Source organism: Cygnus olor, chromosome 15, assembly GCF_009769625.2.
Source record: "Cygnus olor isolate bCygOlo1 chromosome 15, bCygOlo1.pri.v2, whole genome shotgun sequence".
NCBI classification, from domain to species: domain Eukaryota; kingdom Metazoa; phylum Chordata; class Aves; order Anseriformes; family Anatidae; genus Cygnus; species Cygnus olor.
This window is the reverse complement of record NC_049183.1, coordinates 15,625,651-15,649,060: the sequence shown is the minus strand read 5'-3', so window position 1 is coordinate 15,649,060 and position 23,410 is coordinate 15,625,651. Positions and strand designations below refer to the sequence as shown.

At 45.7% G+C, this 23,410-nt stretch overlaps 1 long non-coding RNA gene across 6 annotated transcripts; it reads left to right on the top strand.

Moving 5' to 3' along the window:
• Positions 1-6,644: 6,644 nt before the first annotated feature.
• Positions 6,645-16,697, top strand: LOC121078591. 6 transcript variants are annotated; one of them, XR_005824651.1, is made up of 5 exons: positions 6,738-6,761; positions 8,152-8,223; positions 11,896-12,022; positions 12,925-13,111; positions 13,456-16,692. It is a non-coding gene; the product is annotated as an uncharacterized LOC121078591 (long non-coding RNA). The 6 variants fall into 6 exon arrangements; XR_005824654.1 differs by lacking the exon at positions 8,152-8,223 and having other exon boundaries at positions 6,645-6,761; positions 11,896-12,138; positions 13,456-16,697; XR_005824649.1 differs by lacking the exon at positions 8,152-8,223 and having other exon boundaries at positions 6,646-6,761; positions 13,456-16,689.
• Positions 16,698-23,410: the final 6,713 nt, after the last annotated feature.

Sequence of the window (23,410 nt, the reverse complement as noted above, 5' to 3'; positions counted from 1 at the left end):
GGGAATAAAGAGAGAATTCTGCACTGCGTTTTGCCTCTTCCTTGTGCTCAGCGACTTCCCTTTTCCCCCCGCGATCGCACTTGCCCTTCATTGTCTGGGAACGGGGAGGATCCTGACAGGGCCCGTCCCAAACGTCGGCCCCCAGGCCGCTGCGTGTGCCTGTGGCAGCCGGCTGGTGCCGCGCCCCCTTAACTGGCACCTGAGGGGACACCGACAGCGTGGGCTGGGCTTTTAGGTTATTTTTTGGGGTTGCCATTGCCGGGCTGAAGGCAAGGCAGGGCTCGGAGCGCGGTGGTGGGTGCCGCAAGCACGGGGACAACAGAGGGCACTCTCGTTCTTGTGCTGCGGCAATCTCTCTTCAAAGTCCTTTTTAAGTAGAAAATAGAAAGGAAGATGAAGCCATGTGCTCTGTCGCCCGCCCGGTGCCATGCAGCACCTCAGCACCATGCCCGGTGCTGAGGGAGCGGTGCCCGGCTTGTGCCCAGGTGTGCGCCCCGGCTGCTGGGAGGTGCCACCCAAGCTGCTGTTTAAAATACTTTGCTTTAAATCAGTTCGCTCTAAACCCACAAAAAGTCAATGGTCGGTCTTCCTACAGGGCCTTGCACTCCTTGGGGAGATCAAGAGGTTGCTTGCGTTCGAAAGATGCACTGTGCCGCGGCTGGCAGCACTGCCCCAGCAAAACTTCCCTTCCACAGGGGCAATGTTGAAAAAGGAGAGTGAATCCCAGCAGAAGTGAGAAATCCTGCCTCTTCCCTTTCATTAAACAGCACCACTGGATGAGCTCTTTGCACTGCTGAAGTCACTGCGAACTTTGCTTTCCCTTTGGACTTCATTTCTCTTTATTTATTTATTTATTTATTTATTTTTTTTAAGCATCTTTCCTCAAACTGTCCCATCTGTTCCCTTCCTTAAGTTGCCCCCAGCTTGCATCTTTCCTCTGCTTGTGGCCTTCTCAGCATGGTGATCTATGCAAAGTTTGCATTTTTAAAGTACAGTAAGTGTACAGGAAAAGCCCAGCTGAGCTATTCAGAGTGAAAGTTCTTGGTATGGAAAATACATTTTTGAAAATAAGGGCAGCAAAGATTTGCTATTATATAGCATTTTCTCTTGGGGTGGGGAGTCAAAAAAGGGCCTTTAGTAGTGGCATCTTATCACAGCCCAGTCAGTGTCACCCAGGCAATTTTGCAGAATGGTCCGTTAGGGCCACGATGGGATGTGTCTGAGGTTGCAAACATAGCAGCAGGCTGGGCTGAGTCCCTGGTCCTAAATGTGACTAATAAATTAATAGTCTTCTCCAAGAGGGAAACACTGCACGAAAAATATGTAAATTCTTCCTGATCCAATGCAAGTATTACTTCAATGAGCAGCTTTATTGTTGTTATCCCAACTGGACATTGCTTCCAAGGAACAGATTTTGGAGAGTTTTGTCATCAGGCTGTTTTTTGTTTTGTTTTGCTTTGTTTTAGTCAGTCCAAGCCTGCTTTCAAGTGTTCACAGATGCATCTTGTCTTAACAGGCTGTACATCACATCGCTGCAAGAAATAAAAGCAAAACCTATTGGCACCTGGCAGATTCAGGAGTTCCCTTCATTATCCAGGGCAGACCCAGGGACCCTGTATTTCAAAGCTCTTCCAACAGCCAAGTGATTTAGTATGCCACTGTACCATATAAATTATTAACAGCCATCCAAGATGTTTCCAGAGTACACGATGACAAAACATACTGGAAGAAAAAAACACAAATGTTTTCCAGCTCAAATCTTTTGACATGCAATAGATTAAGATTTCTCTTGGCTGAAATCCTTTTTACAGAAACTAGTTCCCCTTCCCATATCAAATGCTCCTGTTTATGTCAGGTGCCTATGAGCTTTTTGATTGCTGCTGTTTCTTTTCCCTGTCTTGTGTTTGATTTTTGATTTTTTTATTTTTTAAATTAGCATGAATGGAGAATAGGTCTTGTGCTTGGAGAAGGGAGAGGTTTCCTCTTCTCACATCCTGGTAGCAGAGAGGACCATTTCTTGTCCACAGCAAAGAAGTACTGGAAATACTTGTCCAGAGAAGTTTGGTCCAGGTCCTTTCCTTCTCCTTGTAAAGACAATCAGAAGCTTGAAAATGAGACCCTCTTCCACCATAACACCTCTCCAAGCAGAGGCCAATACATGATAAAGTATTCTGAAAACCTCCAGCTTTTCAAGCGATGGTGATGCTTTTGGGGCTGCTTCCTGGCAGCTGTTCTGCAGACATCCACACCACAAGAGGAGGTGACCAAAGTCACTTTTTTTTCTAAGCTTAACAAAATCTCAGCACGAAGTGGCTATATCATGGTACTTTTCTGGGAGTTAAGAAGCATAATCAGTAATTAAATATAATCCTATCAGCAGAGAAATCAGAAGCAAGACCAAGAGCACACACCTCCATCTTTCTGCTATATATTTTCTTGGAAGAAGGAGCTTTGTTCTCATGTCTAATGTAGGGAAATCTCGCTAACATGGAGTGTACATCCCAAACCTTTAGGTTGCCAGGTATAAAGAAGTCTACTGCAAATAAGCTACAAACTGTTCACATAGCATAATCATAATTTGCTGGGAGATGTGGAACCAAACCCTGAGCTACTGCAAAGCTGTGTGTGCTGCTCTGCCTGGGCAGATAAAAGAACTCAAGGGAAATTGCTACAGAGGCAAAAAAGAGTGATTTTCTAGCTGTAGGGTAAACAGCTTTTGGATTGCAGAGCCTTCATTTGGAGGCTTTGGGGAGGCAGCAGAGGCACTGTGCTGCCTGTGAGTGCATCCTTTGTCTTGGGAATGGGCTCTCTGCTCCCAGCACCCAGGCCAACTGCACGCGCCAGCTGAGTCAGTGCCTTGCTCCATGGGGGAGTTGTGGATCCCCTCCCAGCTCTGTCCCAATTTCCACAGAGAGAAAACCTGGATGTGCTGGCTGGCAAGGAGATGTGGTGCCTCTGCATCAAAAGCAGTGCTGTCACTTTCATATCTCTGTTGTGAAGTGCCATAAGATGTTTCCTCCCTCTCTCAGCTAATGTAATGGGGTGGGCAAAGAAAGCTGAGCTACTTCCCTGGGCGGCTGGACTGGCTGGTAGGCTTTGAAGCACTCACTACTAACAAATAACCAGCCATGCACAAAGGCAAGCAATCAGCCACACAGCCAGGAAATACCGCCTAGCATTTAACTGTAATTCAGCATTTCGCAATGAGAAAAAAAAAAAAAAAAAAAAAAAAGGAAAAAACAGCTGAAATGGACTGGTAGTACATTAAAGTTTATATGGTACATTAGAGGGGCATTGGCCTGAGCTGCCCAGGCCAGACTTGCTTTAAAAATTGGTCTCCCTTTTTTTGTTCACAAGGAACATTCTCATGTTGAATTGTCTGCAGAGCAACCAGGGGTTGCTTTCACTGCCTGTCGGATCCCAGACCGCAGTCCTGCGGTGTAAATTGGTACGGCATCAGAATTCACACTGAGGACCCTTATGTACCAGAAATGCTGCAGCCAAGGACCTGGTTTGCTTTTCTTACCTTTGTGAATCAGGCAGACATTCACAAGACCTCTTCAATTTATGTAGTCTTGTCACATTTGCTGCTGTTTGAATGCTCCAGTCTCTTGAGTCATCTCAGGCATCTGCTTCTCCGTGTCCACACTGACCAGGACAAGAAGTTCTGGGCATCGGCGAGGAGGGCTGGGGCAGAGGGAGGACGGGAGAAGCTTTCCCAGCATAGCAAGGCAAGGGCTATAAATAGCATGGGCTGGGAGCACTGCTTCAGAAGAGCCCTCTGCTTGAGACAGAGGGCCAAATTCTCCTCGTGGCAACCCACTTCTCACAATTTGACTCAGTTTGAATGTGAGTGGAACATCGATTTTCTTTATTTAATATAGCATCATTATACTTTTTATCTACTGGCTGCATCCCCCAGTACCTTAGCAGGTGATGGGTAGAAAACACTGTACATTCATTTAGATGATAGATAGGGAGAAAATGTGGTGAATTAGTTCAGAGGGGAGAAAATATTGTCAATTATTTTACATAAGGCAGCGTCTGGTACTCACAATCCCTGCCTGAGAGCAACAGAACACATGAATAAAAAGATTAAAGAGTTCAGAAGTGAAATTTCTGTTTTAATATCAACATATGGACAAAATGTTACATTTCAGCTTAAGAAATAAACATGTGCTAGCCTCAGGAGCACTGATGTTCAGCAAAGAGCTGAGACCAAAGGTTATCTAAGAACTTTGCCTAAGAACAATGCCTAAGAAATAGGCATTGTTTTTACATCATCTGTTATCGCTGAGATTAGAATTGTCTCTGCTGTTTTGAATCTAATCACCCTCTCCTAGAGTATGATAATTTCAGATAACATTAATTATTTGTAGCAGTATTAGCATTTCTTTCTAAAATGCAGTTATTTCACAAACAAAACAAAGCACAAATTGAGCCATTCCTGTATGGATGAAAACGCCATTTAAAGTTTCATTTCCCTGCCTTCTATCTCGGAGGCAGCCTATGTTTGATTAGATCCTTGCAGCGGGTGAGCTCAGGCTGAGTGACAGCCATCCACGCCAGAACAATGCTGTTTTTATTTGCATTTTCCACCAGCTCTGGAAGTTTGCACTTTCTCCTTCCTGAAATCCATCTTGATAGGGCAGCATTAGACAAATCAGTTGAATTAGAGCGCGGGGGACGGGAGGCTTGATCAAAAGGGTAAGCAGAGTTTGTCCCACCTGCATGTCCCCCTGTCGTGCCTGTCTTGCTGGTGGTGGCGAGCCAGGGCTGAGAAAAGCGAGGATATTCCTGCATACACCATGGCAGGGATGTCACACTGGCAGTGCTCATCGTGGGGACACATCATGCTGGCCCAAAGCTGTGCCATGGCACAACTTATTTTGGCAAGGGGCTTGTTTTGGGAGGATGGGAAGCGGGAGCTGGCAGGTGCCTCATCCATGGGCACCGAGCTGCAGACACAAAACCGATGCTGCCCTGAGCCAGCACTGCCAGGTCCCTCCTGCTGCTGCTGCAAGCTCAGGTGGAGAGAGCCACTGCGTTATTTAAAAAGAGAAAGCAGACTGGTTGTTCAGACCTTCACTGGTGTAAACTGGCTATGTTCCATAAGGTGAATGAAATTACACCAGCAGAAAATCTGATCTCATGCTTACAGCAAGACAAGATGCTCTTTCTTTAGGAACCTGTCAGCTTTTAACTTTCAGGTTCTACTTTGCTGTTTTCTATTGCTATATTTTTGTCATATTGGATTCCCTTGTGCTCATCCAAACACCATCCTGACATCTGTTTTTAGAGCATGGCTTCCTTCCACAGCAAACACCTGGCACGTGAGTGTAGGTCTGGTTGGTAAGTGTGTGGTGTGGGAGCACAGCACTGAACCATGATCAAGTCTGTCGAGTTTGTTGAGTCTCCTTCAACAAACAGCCTTCCTCCATCATGGATATGGTGCTCCGTGCCCTAAACCTGAAAAAGCAGCAACTCACATGCATTATTTTGCTTTCCAACCACTGCTATCAGTCCAGGAAGTGCAAGAAGTGTGTCCTGCAATTCTTCAAAATTGAAATCCGTGTGTAGCTAAACCAAGCACTTCTGCAGAAAGCAAGTCCTGGGCTGTCTTTTTGGTGTTTTGTCTTCGGTTTTGTTTTTCCTTTTTCTAATATATTCTGCTTAAAGTAGACACGTGGTGATAATCAGATCGCATAGTGCTGACCTTATGGAGTTCAGCAGCCATCTGTTTAAAATGGAGATGTACAGAATTCCCAGCAAAGCCTTTTGCTATACTCTTGGTTCAAGAGAGTAACAGGAGGAGTCCTCAGCATGGACAGCAGTTTTACAGCACTAACAAATTCCACAGCTAACAGGAAAACATTCAATTTATCACTGAAGGCCACTGCTTTCTCTGTGTGGAGCCCAGACGTTTGCTGTGGTTTGGAATGGTAGGCCATCAGTTTGAGTCAGCTTCATTTTCCCAGCTTTCTCCAACTCTGCAGTTGAAAACAAAGTCTCCTCTTCAGCTTCCTTCTCTTTCTGCAGCCAAAGAGTATGTCTGCAGGCAGAGCAGAAAGCAGAGATTTCGTCTGAGTGAGCTCAGGCCTGTTTAGGATTCTGTCTGATACAAAACAGGGCCTTGATCCTGCTCTGAGGTGTCCTGGAGGATCCTCATCCTGGCCTGGAGCCCACCCGAGCCATCAGCCCTCCTGCTGCGCTCCACGCAGACAGCCACTGCCTGAGATTTACGACAGGTGGCTAGAGTATATCGACATCATGGGATTCATTAGCATAAATGGTGCATAAATATTTGCATAAATTAGCCGAGGACTTTGCATTTAAGCTAAATTGCTTCCTTCCTCCATGTTTCTGTATCTCTGCCAGGGCCCCCGGAAGGTGAGTGTGGTCACTCCGCAGTGTGCCATCTCCCCAGCCGCTCTGCGGCCTGATCCTGTCAGCAGTAAAACAGCACCATGTAGAGTCATCAGAGAGCTGACGCAAAAGGTTCAATTACTGTGCTTTTCTTTTTTCTTTCTCATTGTCTTTAAACTTGGTATTAATCATTCATTAGTAAATTAGGAGCATTCCTCACCCAGTGCATCAGCACCTGAGAGCAATTCTCTGAAGCCCCAGCAAAGGTGTTAAGCTTCATCTCATAATGGAGGGATATTTCAAAAGGGAAACTACTGCTTTTTCATTTTTGCAAGATATATAAAGCACAGATATGTAAAAAGTGTTAAAACCTAAGCCTAAAGCTCTTTGCAACTGTAAGTAGATAAATGTTTGGTTTCCTTTTTGGACTTGAGCTGAGGTTGCTCTCCGTGCTGTTCACATTGTTTTCTGTTTGGAGGAATAGAGAGCAAAACTCTTCAAAAGCACTGACTTGGGCTGGTGTAGGAATTTCAGCACACAGCAGTTTGGAAGGTCTTTCCATTTCATTCTCCTCAAAAGTATCCTAAAGCAATCTCCCACCTGGGCAAACTAGCTCATGTCCCGGGCTTTCTGAGCACTCCAGCTCCCGTGCAAAGCCACGGAAGGTCACCTGCAGGAGGAGTGAGAGCTTCAGTTTGGATATAAGTATGTTTTGGGGAAAAAGTCATAAAGAGAGAGTGTCCTTGTTAGGACATGGCTAATGCTGCGGCTGAGCAAGGATGGACAAGCCCAAGATGAATTTTATTACTGGAGGCAGGACCACTCTTGCTGCATGTTATTTCTGCAGCTTTGTGCTTTTGCGATCTCCCACCAGAGCCTGGACATGTTGCTGTTTTGCACAGCTCAGGCAGTACTAATCAAAAGCACAACATGGTCTGAGAATTTCTCGTCGTACCAGGGAATTAGTCAGTGGGGAGCAAGCTGATAATCCGTACCGTGTGAGTTCTTGCCTCCTGTGGCCCTGCAGTGAGTCACCTGCAAATGGCGTTTGCTGCATGGCCTTACCTTGCTGGGACGTTATTTCCTATTGGAAGCGTTCAGCGCTCAAATCCTGCATGGACAGGGAGCTGTGAGCAGGGGGAGCCGAGCTGGCTGCCTACAAGGCAGCCCTTGGGGTCACCCGGGAGCGTGGCTCAGGCCACCGCGGTGGGGACGTGCTGGGAACCAGTGGGTTGTACAGACAGTCTCAGTAGGATACGGTCAGTGCTTTTTCCAGAATTCAGGACTCAGGCTAACCAAAACAGCTGCTCTATATGATTCAGCCCTGCGAGTTCTTAACTGTTATTCTCCTTTTCTGGGGAAAAAAAATAAATAAAATAAAATTGAAGCCCCATAACATTTACAAGTATGGGGAATGAAACCCTCAAATGTTCTCTGGAAAGGCAGGCCTAGGCAGAAAGAAGAATTTTGGGGAATTAGAAATTAAAAGCCAGAACATGAATACAAAGGGGAAGCTGAAAGTGATTTTGTTAACTATATAGAAAAACCCTCAAACAATGTTTCCTTTTAGGGAGCTGAGAATTACTGCTCTCTGTTACTTTGGGGTGCACTTCCCTTGCTAGGAGGTATTTAGTATGGAAATTCACAGGGATGTGGCTGGGCTTTCATAGTCAGTAAGTGGACGAGCTTTAATGAAAATGACATTTATGTCAGGTTTTTGAGTGATCAGCAGTTTGTTTTTTTTTCCTGTCTTTTGTGGGTGGCTAATTATATTTGGCTGGCCAGGCTCCAGCTCCAGCAGACCACTGTCTGGGAGGTGAAGAAGGTGAGTGGTTACTGCATACAGCTGAAGCTGAGGTGTGTTTGGGCTTGATGACAACAGCTTAAAATTTCTGGAGTGTGGTTCTGTTCTGTTTTAAGAACCTTCCCATCTCAGCCATTGAGTAAATCTTCATAAACTGCGAGGAAAAATGGAAAAGTAATATCCTTGTCTTAGGAGGGAATGTAGTCAAATTTGTACATTTGAACAATATGCACGGTATACATTACTCTGTTCTTATTAGCAAATGTGACATCAAAAGATCTTCTGCAAAGCTATTAGTCGATGGTAAATATTTATTTAGCAGCATCAGGATAGTTCAGCTTATTTCTTTTCACATGAATCATTTGTTCATAATATCTTCCTATTATTATTCTTGATGCTTGATCGGTCCCCTAAATTGCCATCACAGTCTCTGCTCCCTGGCAGACACCAGCTCAGCAGTCAACTTTCTGGCACATTGTTTTGGGTGATAAAACATTGGTTCTAGAAGCCCTGAATGCAGAAGATAGCGAACATTTTCTGTAACTTCCAAATGCTTGTGACAAAAAATTAATAATATAATGTTCCCTTAGGAAAGAGAGAACAAAAAGTGGTATGGTTCCAGATCGGCTTATTGTCTCAGACGCTCTAAAGCAAAGGCAATGAGAAGTGAGGTTATTCATTAAATGCCTGGACCAAACTAGCTATAATTCTTTGGAGAAATGTGGGTGTATCTCTGCTGGGAAAGTGGAAATTAAAGACAAGTACGTTGGGTTCAGCAAAGCTCAAGGTCTCCTTTTTCAAACAAGTCATGCATACATGACCTAACCCAGAAAGATGCTATTTGCTGTCTCTCTGCTAATGACACACAGCTCCATCTCAAGTTTGCTCACCCGCCTGGAAAGCTGCTTTAGGTGGCAGAGGAAAAGGAGCTGAGCCTTGGATGCTCTGGAGAGGCCAGTGTGCTCCTGCGGGATGTGCAGACACCGGGCTGTGCTCCCAGCACAAGACAGCCCTGATAGCAAGCCTGCTGCTGTAATTCACTGGCCCTACGTATTCCCCAGAATATATCTTATTTATCATACCTGGCTCCTTTCCTAGGACTGAGTCCAAAATTGCTTCAGATCTTGACTGCTGGAGTATCTGTGTAAATACAGCATGCTGTACGCCCTCCAAGAACAGTCCCCAGCGAGTCGGCTGTGGTTATCCCAGACAACAGCGTGATATTAAGATCCCCCATTATCAATGGTTTGACTTTTAGAAACCCGTCTACATAAACAAAGCCTATTTATCCTGTGATTGTGCCCTGGAGAGTGTCCTACAATCGCTTTCATTTCCCCTTTTGCTTTCAAGGGAAGATCCTGTCCCTGCGGCGGGATCAGACGCCGGGACCGCAGCTTGGATCTGCTCCCGGTTGGGTTCCTGCCCTGCCTCATGGCCATGGCCATGGTGTGGCGTCTTGGTTTTTCAGTTCATTCGGCCAAATAATGAATATTCTTCCTGGAAATGGTTGAAGGAGACTCCTGTTCCTACAGCAAACTGCACAAGAATGGTTCAGTAAATGGTAATACAAGGGAAATTAAAATTTAGTGGAAATTAATTGCAAACAAAGTAAACAAGTAAATTGTAATTCTTTAAAAAATGCTGCACAATGTGACTTTAAGATCTTCGGTTATTGATAACACCCGTGTTTCTTTGCTAACCATCCATAAGATAAATTCTTTTGTATCTTGATTCTCCTATAACAAGTGATATCTGGGGGACAGCCAGTGCTTTCCATGAGATTTTTCCCTTCTGCAACAGAAGACTGATGTGTTTGGAGATCCTTTATCCTTTGCTTAGTGAGTGAAGACACCAAGGCTGCTTCTCTGGAGGACGCATACCAGTCAGGAGCATACTCGGGTCTGCTCACCCCTGTGCTGGCCAGCAGCAGCTCTCCAAGGTGCCTCCCCTGTTCCAGCAGTGCTGAACTTCTCTAAGTGGCACCCATGACCGCTAGCTAGAATTTCATTACAAGATTTTCTCAATTGAGTGGACATGTGCCAAATTAATGCTTGTCCTGTGGCCACGGCTATACATGGGGACCCATTTCATAGCGAGAATCTTTGGCATTTTTTTCCCCTCATTAACACTGGTAGTTAATTTGCTGTTGCTGTTAGTCAGTGCTGCTGTCAGATTGGTTTTGTCTTTCTCCCCTTGCTCCCAGAAAGGAAGAGGGTTTCCTGCTTCACTCCTGGTGCACGTCGCCGTTGCATCATGCAGTTATCATCTCCAGGCTGTGCCCCTTCTCCGATTTTGTTTTGATACTTGTCTTCCAACACCTGGAGCTGCAGGAAGATTTCCATCTGACAGACCTGCCAGCCTTGCCACTGCTCTTGGCTTTGAGCTGCTCTGAAGTGGGTGAAGTGGAAGTGAGAGCCTGTCCATGCCTTGGAGTGCTCCCTCCTCCTTGGACATGCCCAGCACCACGAACGACAACCTAAACATCTCTGCGTGGGATGCAGCCTCCCCGGTCTGCACGTTTCAGAGCTGCCAGTCATACTGCCCTAACTGAGCTGGGGGCTGCTTCTCCTTTTTCAATTTTTTAATTTATTGCTTGTTTACATGGAAAATTGGAAAAAATTAGCCTGGACTAACTAAAGGCTTGAATTTAAAGTGGTTTCATTCAGCTGCATTCGGCCTCCATGTGGACAGAATTACAGAAACCTTTATTTGGTTTGTTGTGATTTGCCTCCAAAATGCATTAAGATAAACCAAATTAAGGTCATTTTTGTTCCAAAGAAATATTTTATGTATGCTCATTCATTTTAAAAGTTCTTAGATTAATTTTGCAGAAAATGTCCCTGTGCAGACACATCAACATTCCTAATAATATTTGGCTGAAACACGAGATAATAGCAAAGTCCAGGCTCAAATAAAAGGGATGAATCATCTCTAAATCACATGTTACGATATAATAGGATAAAGGACAATTGTTTTGCTGGAGAGAAACTTCCATGCACAGACCAGATGTAGTGTCAGCCACAGCTCTCACCCAGCAAATTGACCGGTGGCAGCGTCTGATTCCCCAGGATTTGTCTCTGAGGACCCCACAAATGAGCACAGGACTGAAGCAGACCTGATCCAGGGACATGTCAGGTGCCCTGTCCCCACGGAGCTGTAAGGTACACGAGTGCTGCTGCCAGGCTGTGGATGCTGTGTCCCGCATCCTCTGGTCCATCATGAGAGCCACAGGGTCACCCGGTGCTCCTGGGCACACAGCTCTGAAACCTGGGGCACTCCATAAGAACCCAAAATGTTACCTCATATTTTCATTAGTACATCCCCAAATCGGACCAGTGAATTTTATGATGGAGGTGACTCCCTCTGCCAGTAAAAATATAACAGACTGAAATGCCTACCCATTACTTAAGCACACAAGGACCCATTCTCATAGCCTTCATCTCCTGTGCCCCTGGAAAAACAGTTCCTTGGAAATTACAGTAATTGTTTTATTCTCTTTGATCTTCACTAATAAAGCTACAGACTATCACTCAGTAGGAGTTGTTTCTCTTAGGATCTTTCCAACGGTACTTACATTAGGAAGGCTCTGGGGAAATTTCAGTAAATGCACTTGAAAAGAGCTCTGCAAAACTGCTTAGACTTTCTGTAAAAAAATATTTCCCCTGCCTTCGCTCACTGGCTGCTCAGCACTCTTCTCAGCTTGTTTGTTTTTCCCCTTATTGCAGTTGTTGTTGGACTGAGGTGAAAGCTCGAAGAGAGAGCTGTGACTCCATGTCAAGAGATCTTCTGGCAGCTGAAGAACAGAGCAGAAGATTTCTGCATCCCAGACAAGTTGCTGTAGAAATCACACTTGTGAGTGGCAGCTCTTGCCATGCATATTTTACTTTCCAACCTCTGTAAGGAAGATGGAGGAGTGACGGAGATCCACTGGTCCTCCAGCTGGGGCGTCTTCATGTCTGAAACCTGATGTAAGAGCCCCCAGCATCCCTGTCTATATCCCATTACAGACAATACCAGTTAGTTCCCAATAACAGCAGCACGAACCTGACTTAAAAGTAGGTAGGTACCTCACTTTCATGGAAATTGGTGTAAATTGAGCCTCTTACACTTAAAAATCCTATTCCCCAGTTTTATGTAGGCCGATGGTCGGAACTGTTGCCCTTTGGTAGTGGTGGGCAAGTCACTGGCGAGTACTGGGAGACCTGGTGGGCCAGTCCCTTCAGAACCAGTGCTGCAGAAGGGTGGCAGCACCTCAGTTCCCCAGTCCCTCAGTCAGTAAGTGGCCTATGAAGGAAGCTGGGAGATTGTAGGTTTAGTACTTAGGCCCCTGGATTTAACCACTGTGGCCAGAACTGAAGCTGAGTTTGGCAGGTTGGGTCAGAAAACCAGGTGTCAGCCCACCTCCACAATGGGCGTGTGGTTCTTGGCGAGGCAGAGCTTCTGGGGGGCTGAGGAACGCACGCATGGTTGTAAGGAGGTACGGCAATAAAGTGTCAGAGCTACTGGGCACTGATGGAAGAAACCTGGCTCTTAAAAGCAATTCTGCATTTCAAATGAAGCAAGCCATGAGCTCCCCAACCTGTGCCATCCTTTTGCCGTTTCTTGCTGTCGTGAGACCAAGGTGGCAGTGGCCTTCACACCAGCCAGGACGGGTCTAAAATGTACCCATGTACCTGACTGTTGCATAACTGGCAAATTAAAACAAGAGTAATTGCACCAGCTGGTCTCTTGTTTTTTCTTCTTTTTCCCTCTAGTTAAAAACTTGAAAGCTCAAAGAACCAACTGCACAACCCTGCGGTCATATTTCCCATGTTTGGCACCCTGCCACAGGCACTAGGAGCACAGGCCCGTTGATGCTGGACTGCTGCTTCATGCTCAATGATCTCACGGATGTGCAGAGTGAAGAAACATAATTCCCAGTGAAGACAGGGGGCAGGGTTGGTAAGGAATAAAAAACCTCTTCCTCTACACTGGGTTTGATCTTTCTATGGGCTAGAAATGAAGAACAGTAATTAAAGCTTAACTGGAAGAGATCAGAAGGCTTTTAAAATTAATAAAACTTCTAACAGGCACCAAGGATGATCACATTTAAAGCATGTGCAGGCTGCAGTGGCCAGTGGTGCTCAGAGCACATGCTCTCTCTGTCTCATGGTACTGGGTTTCCCTGCAGTCATTCCCTGGGCCACACCAGGATTATTCCAGGTTCACTCCGCTTTGTCAGGCCTTACCAGCAGACACACCAGCAGGTAATGCACAGGAGTTTTAGTCCCTTTTCTCATCTCCAGAGCTGACCTTTGGAAGAGTGAAAAGAGGGAGATGTTCCACCGCTTCTCTGCTACCACCTTAAAGCCAATGGGAGCTTAAACTTCATCTGGGTGAAAGTGATGGCAAGGAAAGGACAGAGAGCGGCTGCTACCTCCGGCTATGCTCCATCGCGAGGGGAGAATAGAAAGGGAGAGGATGTTTTAGCCCTTGACTGCCATTTATTCCAGCACTTACAAAAAAAAAAAAAAAAATATATATATATATATATTAAATCCTAATGCTGAAACACCTATTAAAAAGAGTACTAAACCACGGCAGAAGAGTGTCTGTGAGGTAGGGCTTTTTGCATTAACCCAGCAGATTTTTTATTTTATTTATTTTTTACTGTAAATGAACTCTCACTGGCTTTCTTTAAAGGTCACCTTTTTTTTAACTACTGTGCTGGGAAAATGCTTTTAAGTTTCATCTGCTTTGTGTGTGTGCATTTTCTAAGCCCTGGGTTTACTTCTTATTGGAAAATGGTCTTGGATCATGTCTGAGTTGGAAATTTTATTCTATTTGTCAGGTGCATGTGAAAAAGACATTTTTTTCTTTAACTCTTTAGACACCCAATTTATCGTTTTCATTGGGTACTCAGCACCATTCCTTTAGACCTCAAGATGCAAACCAAAAGCTGCCTGCTGCCTCCGCCAGCATCTGGGACACGGACATTCCCTGTTTCTTTGTCTGTCTCTGCTTTGGCACACAGAGGGGCTTGCACGGACTCTTTCAATTCTGCTGGGTTGCTGACGAGCTGTTATCTGCTGCTGCTGCTGCTGCCACTGCCAACAGCTCCGCAGAGGCTGCTTCTCCTGCAACAACCCCACAGTTGGCGAGAAGTCTGGAGGTTTCAAGTGTTGTGCTCCTGGCTGCAATCGGTCCGTAGCCTATGGATGTTCATGGGCAAAGTAAAGCTTTGCAAAATTGGATAGTGAATCCAAAATGTTATTACATCCTTCTACACATTTGGTACCTTTGAGAAAAAAGGCTATGTGCTGACAAGCAGCACCAAGAAGAGAACAGTTCTGTAGGGATGCACCAACTCAGTTTGCAACCTTAAATCCTTATTAGGGATTAGCTTGCTCACCAAAACCTGTTACGTGAGGATTGCTGATAGACAAATAGATTTTCACGGGGTGCCCAAGCCAGCTCATATTATCCAGACTTTGTCCATTCTTGGCCAGACCTTAAAGCAGTAATTCTCATGAGATGTCTCAGTTGTAGGAGGGTGAGGAAGAAGCAGAGCAGCACAAACACCCACGCGAAATGCATCAGTCATTTTCCAGGGGAAGACCAGTTAGCCCAAACCCATTTGCTTGACTCCTCAAGCTCATTTGCTTTGCCAGAGCCCTGGGCCAGAACAAGCGTTGCTCTCCACCACATATTTTTTATGCTTTTGTGTAGAATTCCCTTAAAAGGAGCTGTAACGAATGGCTTCCCTGAACATATAACACAATTTCTGTATTTATTGATTACAAAGCAGCACTGTCTCAAAAGCAAACTCCCAGGACACTCCATATGCAAGTGTGTCACATAGCTCTTTGGTATTTATCAACTTCCGTTGTTCAAACTAGTTAGATTTTTGCTTCATTAATCACATTGAGAGGCTGTTCCTGAACCTTGCGCCTTTGATTGCTAGAATTACATTTCTGATTTCCATCTTAACTTATTTATAGCCAGTTGATTCATGTTGCCACATAAGTAATACTAGAAATACAAAAATAAAAAATGATATTTAACAATCTGTCTAGACTGAGGACAGAGAACAAGTAGAAAATGCATATTCTTATTGTTAACTAAGCATATGGTGGCATATTTTGCTCATAGGAATTTACATTTTAAGAGCAGCTGAGCAGCCTATATAGATGTTACTTTATGAAACCAAGCCATGGCCTGGTCAGCACGGTCACCTGCACTCACAGCTGCAAGGCACCCAATTTCCATCATGCCACTGTTCTTTGTAGCATGAGTAGAAATCAGAAAGTCACTGATTTCATCCAAAGGTATGTGGGCCTTTATCTACTGAGTGCTTTGCCTTTGAGAGGATAGACGTCGTTGGTGCAGCCTTTTTTATTCATATTCTTGTAAGAATAGAGATCAGCTCTTCTGCTTTGGATTGTACAACAATAAAGTTCATGTTACAGCCAAATTCCAGATGCACAGAAACTCTATCGTCTCCAGGAGATATTGTCCATCCCATCACTTGAAAGCCAAAAGACTACATCTGAAACTATTTCATCTTCAAAAGGATCTGCCTTCCACTAGAATATGTCTATGTGGAGCTATGAAAAGATAGTTATTTGTTAGTGTTTCCTAGCAATGGCATAAGTACTGTCAGTTAGAAATGCTGAAGAATGGTATTTCACAAAGACACACTCGAGAGAGTATCTTATCCCTCTCCTCTAGAGGAGGTAATGTGGTGTAAAACCGCACAGCTTGCTTGCTTTGCCAGCACTAGGTTGTAATCAAGCTATCATCACCTGCACGATCCAAAGTGTTCCTTGGTATTTGAGTTTCCCAGGCCCGGTTCGGGGCCTCAGCCCCTGCAGGGAGCAGGGTGTCCCGCACGGCCAAGGGCTGATCTCCATTGCTGCCGACACCATGCTCACCTGGCCCATGGGCAGGAGTCCCAGAGCTGGCACACTGCTGCTGGAAAGGCTGGAGCATCTCACACATGCCACATTTTTTCCCTTGGTGCGTGTACATATCTGTAAATGTGGCATATGTTTCTTTTCCATTTGATAACAAGAGACATCAAAAGATGTATATTGATTTATTGCCTACAGAACGGTGCGCTGTAATATGGCTGCAAGATCCCACTGAATCTTCTAAGTCAACAGCTCCAGCCCCTTCACAGTGAGCAAATGGAGAAGGCTGTGAATTAATAACGTCCCTGACCTCCAGCCTCTGCGAGGCCAAAGAGCCAGTGGAGGAGTTAATCCAGTAATCCATGTTCACATCTGGAAGGCAGCACACCCTCTGCCTAGGCCTGGACCCATGAAAAAGTGAAGAGAAGGAAAAACAAACAAATCTCAGGGCTGAGGAGGGAAGGGCTGAAACCGAAGCAGAATGGGGGGAGAGGGAAGGATTGCAGATAGTGAAAGCAGCAGCTCATCTGCAGTCCCTGGCTGCATCGTGCTTTCGTCTTGCAAAAGAGGTTTGGGGCTTTATTTCTTCTGCCAGGATCAGCTGGGCTTTGTGGGCACTCACTGCTGGCTTTTTACGTTGCTCAGTGCTCAGGGGAAGCTAAAGCTTCTTGCAGTGACCTCAGCCTGAATTGCAACCCGCCTCCGCAGCGAAGTCCCTGACCTTTTCCTGCCAGCTCAGCCAAGGGCACTGCGAGCTCCCACCCGGCTGGGGACCTCAGAGCGCTTCAGCAGCCGCACAGCCGCCGCTGGGCTGGGAATTCTGCTCTCATACTTTGTTCTCAGCCACTTTATTGCTTTACCAGACTCTAAGTAATCAGCTTGAAATTTCCTCCAAAACATTCGAATATATATATATATATAAAGGGACAGGCTAAAATATTCCAGCTGCTCAAAAAAAAGGGAAGAGAGGGTAAAAAAAATCATCATCGTCCTCATTTTACAAGCAAGGCAGTGGTGTGCTTTGCTGCGAATGCTAACAGGCCAGATTTCAAATCCCAGTGTGAGCTCTGAGGGGGTCAAGGATTTGCTCTTCTTCCCCTGTGAAATTTGCCTGTGCTGGGACAGAGCGGGAGGTGCTGGCAGACGGCTCCGCGAGGGGCTGGAGCACTCCCCGTGGGCACAGGTCCATTTTGCTCCATTACCTTGCACCCTTCTGAGCAGCCACTGCTGGGACGCAAGCAGATGCAGCTCCCACTGCACTGTACCTTAAAGCACTGGGCAGGGGGGGGATCCATTTTTGGGGGTGACTTCCACCTGGATGCTTGAAAATCGTGCAATAGCTGCGATCACCTCTTCAGAAAGCTGTCTGCAGAGCATACGCTGTTGTGAGCTGGTGAATTCAATATCACAGATTTTATTAAAAATCCAGTCCGTGTGTGGAGTTGGACAGCAAGCATTAAGAGCATGAACGGGCCCACGGGGGCAGACAGGGCCCAGCTGCTTTAAGGAAGACCCAGTCCCTGTGCTGGGCAGCAACTTGTATTATTTTGATTTTGGATTACGGGACTCTTTAATTAAAGGTCTTGACTTTATAATCCAATCAATCTAGATAAATAACAACTCTGTTTTGCAGATAAAGTCGCAGGCTTATCGCTGCCCAACAGCCATATTTTAGAGACGATCCATAAAATTACCCAGCAAATCAGCTTACATAGCATCTGGTCGCCACAGCTGTGTGCCGGCAGAGCTCTGCACTTGTGCTGACAGCCGCATTTCAGCCACACCGTGCCACCCTGGGCATTTGTCCCACCCAGCCCTTCTGCTACTAGCACCAGCATAAAAACTTCCTGCCTCCTCAGCAGCACCGCATGCTGCTACTCGTCCCGCTCATCTCAGGAAATCTCTACCTCGGAGTTACTGTAATTATAAAGGAGGAGGCTACAGTGCTGGAAGGATGAAATATAATGCAATTAGTAGACTATTTTACCCGTCCTTCACCTTTTCCTGCTAAATAGCTTTGTTCTAATGAAGGGTATCAAACAAGCATTTAATTGTGATTTAATTGAGTGGTTACTTGTGCCACTCAGACATCAGTGAGCAGTTATGGGAATGCTTTTCAGGGATCAGTGGGAAAAGCAGCACACTGGATTCACACCCAACTCTGCAAGGGATGAACCGTGTCAGTCCTGCCTTTAATACCTGCTGGTTTGCATGAGCCTTGGTAGGAATCTGCCTCCCTCCAGTCTGTGTAACAGCTCAGAGCCCCCTAGAGGAGCAGCACAGGGGGATGCAACACCCTTTCCCTGGGATGCTTGGGGTCCACAGGTGCACAGGACCAGCCAGAATATGAGCCACAGTGCTGAGAGAGACTCTGAAGCTACTGCCCAATATAATGCAGAGAGCTTGGGACTGATCCCAGACCTTCTTTCCTCTCCTGCGTGTGAACAACCCTTTTCCCATACCTTGAGAAACTGCATTTTCCGAATACAGCTTCGTGATAAAGTTGGCAGAGATGAAAGTGAGGGTGAGTCAGGCAGCCACGGCAGGGCTGAGGGTGAAACTCTGGAGGGTATCAGCAGAGCTGAGACAAAAAGCCTGTGCAGACCCATCTGAGCTAAACTTGCCCTCAGACAGCACCACTGTCTCATTTCCTGGAATATATTACCTAGACCCAGCTGACAAAAATAAACAGAGGAAAAAAGACCATTCTGTAATGCAATCAAACCTCAATTGCCCATTTGTTTTTGTCCTTTAAAAGAGCTAATAACATGGTAATTGGTGGAGATATCTCTTGGGCTCCATCAGTGAAAGCAAGAGAGAGATTTTCCCACCACGAAATACAGGCATATTTCTCTAAAGAAGAGAGGGAGGTATTACCCAAATTAAAGGAATCCATATAGTTTTCTACCTGATGTCCAAGCCAGTGAAACCTTGTTCCTTTGAGTGGTGGCTTTTAATGGCCCTGAGATTGTGGTAGTAAAACATCCCTGGTATTTGTTTCTTGGCAAGGAGGGATATGTAGCAAGGGTCAAAAATTCATGGGAACAATTTCCCCATCCCAGCTATCGTGCTTACACCTTATCTAGCTTTGCCCCAGGACACACTGAAGTGGCAAGCACTGTTTTTATGTCCCACACCCTGTAAAGTGAAGAGCCAAGCAAGCAGAGAATATCCAGCTAAATGCATTTTGTCTTTTAAAATACTGTCCCTCAGCTCTCTTGTCCCCCTACTCACTCAGATTGACCTGCTTTAGGAACCTGCCACAATCACTTAAAATGCACACAAACTTTTGGGAGACAAACATGGCAAAATTGCTTTCATCTTTCACAAAAAGCCCATAGCAAAGTGATTTTTCTAAATTATCTGCTCATTTACTAAGCCTTATTTTATTTTTCAGTTACGGTGTGCCCAGCTGGAGTTAAATAAATAAATAAATAAATAGAAATAACCTGAAAATAAGTGGTCAAGTTTAGTTCTTGAATTGGTTGGAGTCTGACCTGGAACTGCTGGTGGTTCTCCCAGCCTGAGAGACTCCAAGGGCACGGCAGATGCACGGGGCAGCAAGCCAGAGAGTCAGTGAGGTGCCCAAATTCCAGCAAGTGGGCTCACAGTTATTTTTGATTTTTATTTTATATATATAAATTCATATTTTGAGAAAAGCAGGAGTGCCAAGGGTCAGCTACCCGAACACTGCCTGAGCCCTCCTCCAGTTTATCGCCTTGCAGTGCCAGTGCCAGGAAGACCCCAAGGCACAAAGGAAGCATAAACCTTTATTCCTCCATTATCTCGCACATTAATTAATATTATTAAGATCCTGCTCTGTGCTGCTTTTATCTTTTGCAAAGTACTTATGGTTTCTTTAAGATCCAGGAGCTATATAGGAGAAAATTATCATTTTATTGAAGTGATTGGCTTTATCCTAAAGCAGGTTCTTAAAGAACAGGCTTTAAAGGTTAAACTCTGTGCCAGGGTAATATGTATATCGCATTCCCCGGTGCCTTTTGTGTTTAAAAATCGACAGTTTCCATCTGTGAGAAGAGGAATTTAGACATGCCGATACTCTGACATTTAAATGTGAGCAGTGGAAGATAAACACAGTCTGACATAAAGCAAATGGGGTGATATTAGGGAAAGTTAAATTCCAAATACTCGAGCTCCTGCTTCTACCTGCTGGGGTTCTGGGTGCCAGGAGCACCGCCGTGCATTCACACCGTGTCTCCGGAGTTTGTTAGAGCAGGGCACCACAACACCCCTGTCGATGGGATCTTTCCAAAGCAAAGGGCCAGCCTCAGCTGTCAGCTTGTGAAAACCTTTTCTGGCTGGCAATGAGTCACTCAGCTACTTTGCAGCTAGCAAAGCCAGGCTCAGAAGGGATTCAGGACGCGGGTCTCAGGCAAGATCTCAGCTGCAAATAATTTTGCAGTGGTGCTGGACATGTGAGGTGGGCTGAGCCCAATGCTGGTGCTGAGCACCAGCACCTAAAGCAGCTCACCAGCCAGGGACAGACACCTGCTGAGCCATTCCCCAGTGAGGGAAAGGCAGCGCGGAGGGGCAGGGAATACCTCAGAGGGCTGGCTGTGCTGGGCTGCAGACAGTAGGGACCTGTAGTGTCTTTTCTCCTTAAAAAACAAGGAGTTCCTTCAACTGCTGTAGCAGCTTTTCTAGCAGATAGCGTTGTTACAAATGAAATACAAGCACAGAAAGATGTAAAATGTGCAGGAAAGGGTGAGCTAGTGAAAGTGAAGTGCCAAGTGCAGCGTCCCTTTGGAGGGGTCCCAGTCTGGTCTGATTTTGGCATTAGCACATTATGCCCTCTCCTGTACCCAGACAACCTTCAACTAAACCAAGAAAACTTGCATTTGTGAATATTCCTAAAATCTCTGTCCCCCTCAGTAACCTCATCCCTCACACAACTGTACGTGACAAAACAGCTCTTTGGTATCGTGTCTGACTTTCTCTCTTCAAAGCCCAAGGGTGTGTAGGCAGGTTAAATAATGCAAAAGCAGCTGTAATTATGCTGTGCAGTTTCTCTGGAAACATGTGAAAAATATTAGCAAATTGCTCTTTTTCCCCCCCGGTCTCTTTTTAAAGGGGTCTAGAACAAATCTAATGGTTTAATGAGATATATGACAACATACGACATGAAAGACATTTTCAGTGACTTTCATTACCCAAACTCAATTAGAGGAGAGTAATCAGCAGGTCCCCTGCCGTGAGAAGTGCAGAATGAAATGCTGGCAAGATGGGACAGACGCAAGAAGGGAGTCTCATTGCAAAACAAGCACAGAGATACTCACTGTACACCCCAAAGCACCCGCTGTCTACCAAAGCATGTAGTAGAAGCGTTAACAACTTGTCAGAACTTTTCTATCCTCCAAGATGGATAATTAAACATAAATAGTTCCTCAATTTATTATTTTGAAAATTATTAATTTTGTGACACATAAAGCCCTTTTTTGCTTGTTTCTTGGGATGGGTAGGAAAGGAAACAAAGTTTTGTTTGGCTTTTGTTTTCTTTCTTTTGATCCCACAGTAAACTACCTTGGATTTTGCTGCATGTCACTATATCAGTGCCTGGGTCTAATTTAGTGCTGTCTGATCCTTGGCACAAGAATTTCATGAAACCTATGAAATCCAGCTCTGTTGTGGCCAGTTCACACACATCATGCTGGTCCCTAGGCTTCATGCTCGGAGGAGAGGCAGCACTTTGGGTCGTTACGTGCTCCTCCATTTCTGATCTTGCCAGTGTTATCCACTGCAGGCTGCTAAAACTGTAACACGTGTTCGTTTATCCAACTGAAGCCCAGAGCCCACATGTTGCAGTAACTGAGGGCACACACACGCATAAAAACAAAACAAAACAAAACAAAAAATCACTCGGCTGGCTGGGGACTGGAGCTGGGCCCTGGGCTGTGGCAGTGCCGGGGGGTCACAGGGCAGCCAGAGGAACCGTGGTGAGGAATGGCACTCTGCCCGCGAGACTGCCAAGCTGGGTTTTGGGAGGCTGTTTTCATCCTCCAGACACTTTCAACTATTTTGCTGTCTGATACCGGCTGGACGCCGATGCCTGGCCAGACAGCACAGTCTCCAATTTGTCTCTGGCACACCTCTCATAAATCTAATTCTGCTCACGAATTAAGTGCTATAGACCACTGCTAACAGAGGTAACCAGGTAAAGTGCTTTGAAGAGGCACACGATGAGTGAATTCCCCCAAACAGCTCAGTCAGTGACGGCTGTAGAAGCTGACCCATGCTCAGATCTGCTGCAATTTTACCCATGTCCAAGGATAATCTCCATTAGCAAAATGCATTCATGTCTACAGCATAAATTCTTTTACAGGGAACATGTCAGTCCACAGTCAGACAGCCTCGCTGGCTGCCGCAGGACTGGCTCAAGCACTTTCCCAAATGGGAGCAAGCAGAGATCAATTTAGACACGTCCTTGCATTATTGCAGGAGGGCAGTAACACAACATCATGTTGTTCGCCACCACTTGCAGGGAGCAGGGTGTGATCTCTACCACAAATCACCGGCTGTCACTGCTGGGGGGGGAAGAACTAGCAGCTGCTGGGAAATAAATGGCTATTACTATTACTTTCTGATCCATTTACCTTCAGAGATTCCTTAAGTGGTGTAGATTTAATCCTGCCCAAATGAGGAAAGCATATGCAGGTTACAGGAGAGACGGATAACTATTCACTTAAAATTCCAGGCAGGACTTTTGCTTTTCTTACCCTCATTATATTTTAGAGACATAACCAACAGCATATGCAAATGAGCTCCCTGGATTATTAGGGGGGAAACCCTCCTGCATATGTAAGTGCACAGATGTGACTCAGTGACAAGCACACTAAGGTATTTCACATGGTCTCTGACGTGCATTTAGAGGATTCCAGATCACTGAACTAGTTTCTTCGGCCAAGAAACTGGTGTTTGGCTCAGCTGTACTGTTAAAGTGGTCTCAGGACTCCCTTTTGTTGAATGGGGTGATCCTGCTCCCCCCTCTGCCCCCATCCCCCTTCCTAGTGCTGCCTGCAGGCTCCTGCCTCCACTACAAATCAGAGGCTTCACTGGGAACGCCAGTCAAGTTTTCTGCCAGGTCAGTGAGCTAAACTGCCTTGGTGAAAAGGCTCAGGAGCACCAGGGCAGCCACAGGAGGAAGATGAGAGCTTCCAGTGGCAGCAATGAGGTATTAGCTCAGCTCAGTCATGAGATCACACTGAGCCTTTCTGTCCCAGTTCTGGGGTTTAACCACCTGTGCAAACATACAGCCCTGCTGTGCCTCCAGCTTGCAGCTCGCTTTGCCATCACCTCGCAATCCTCCTGCCCAGAGGGCTTGGGGGGTGTA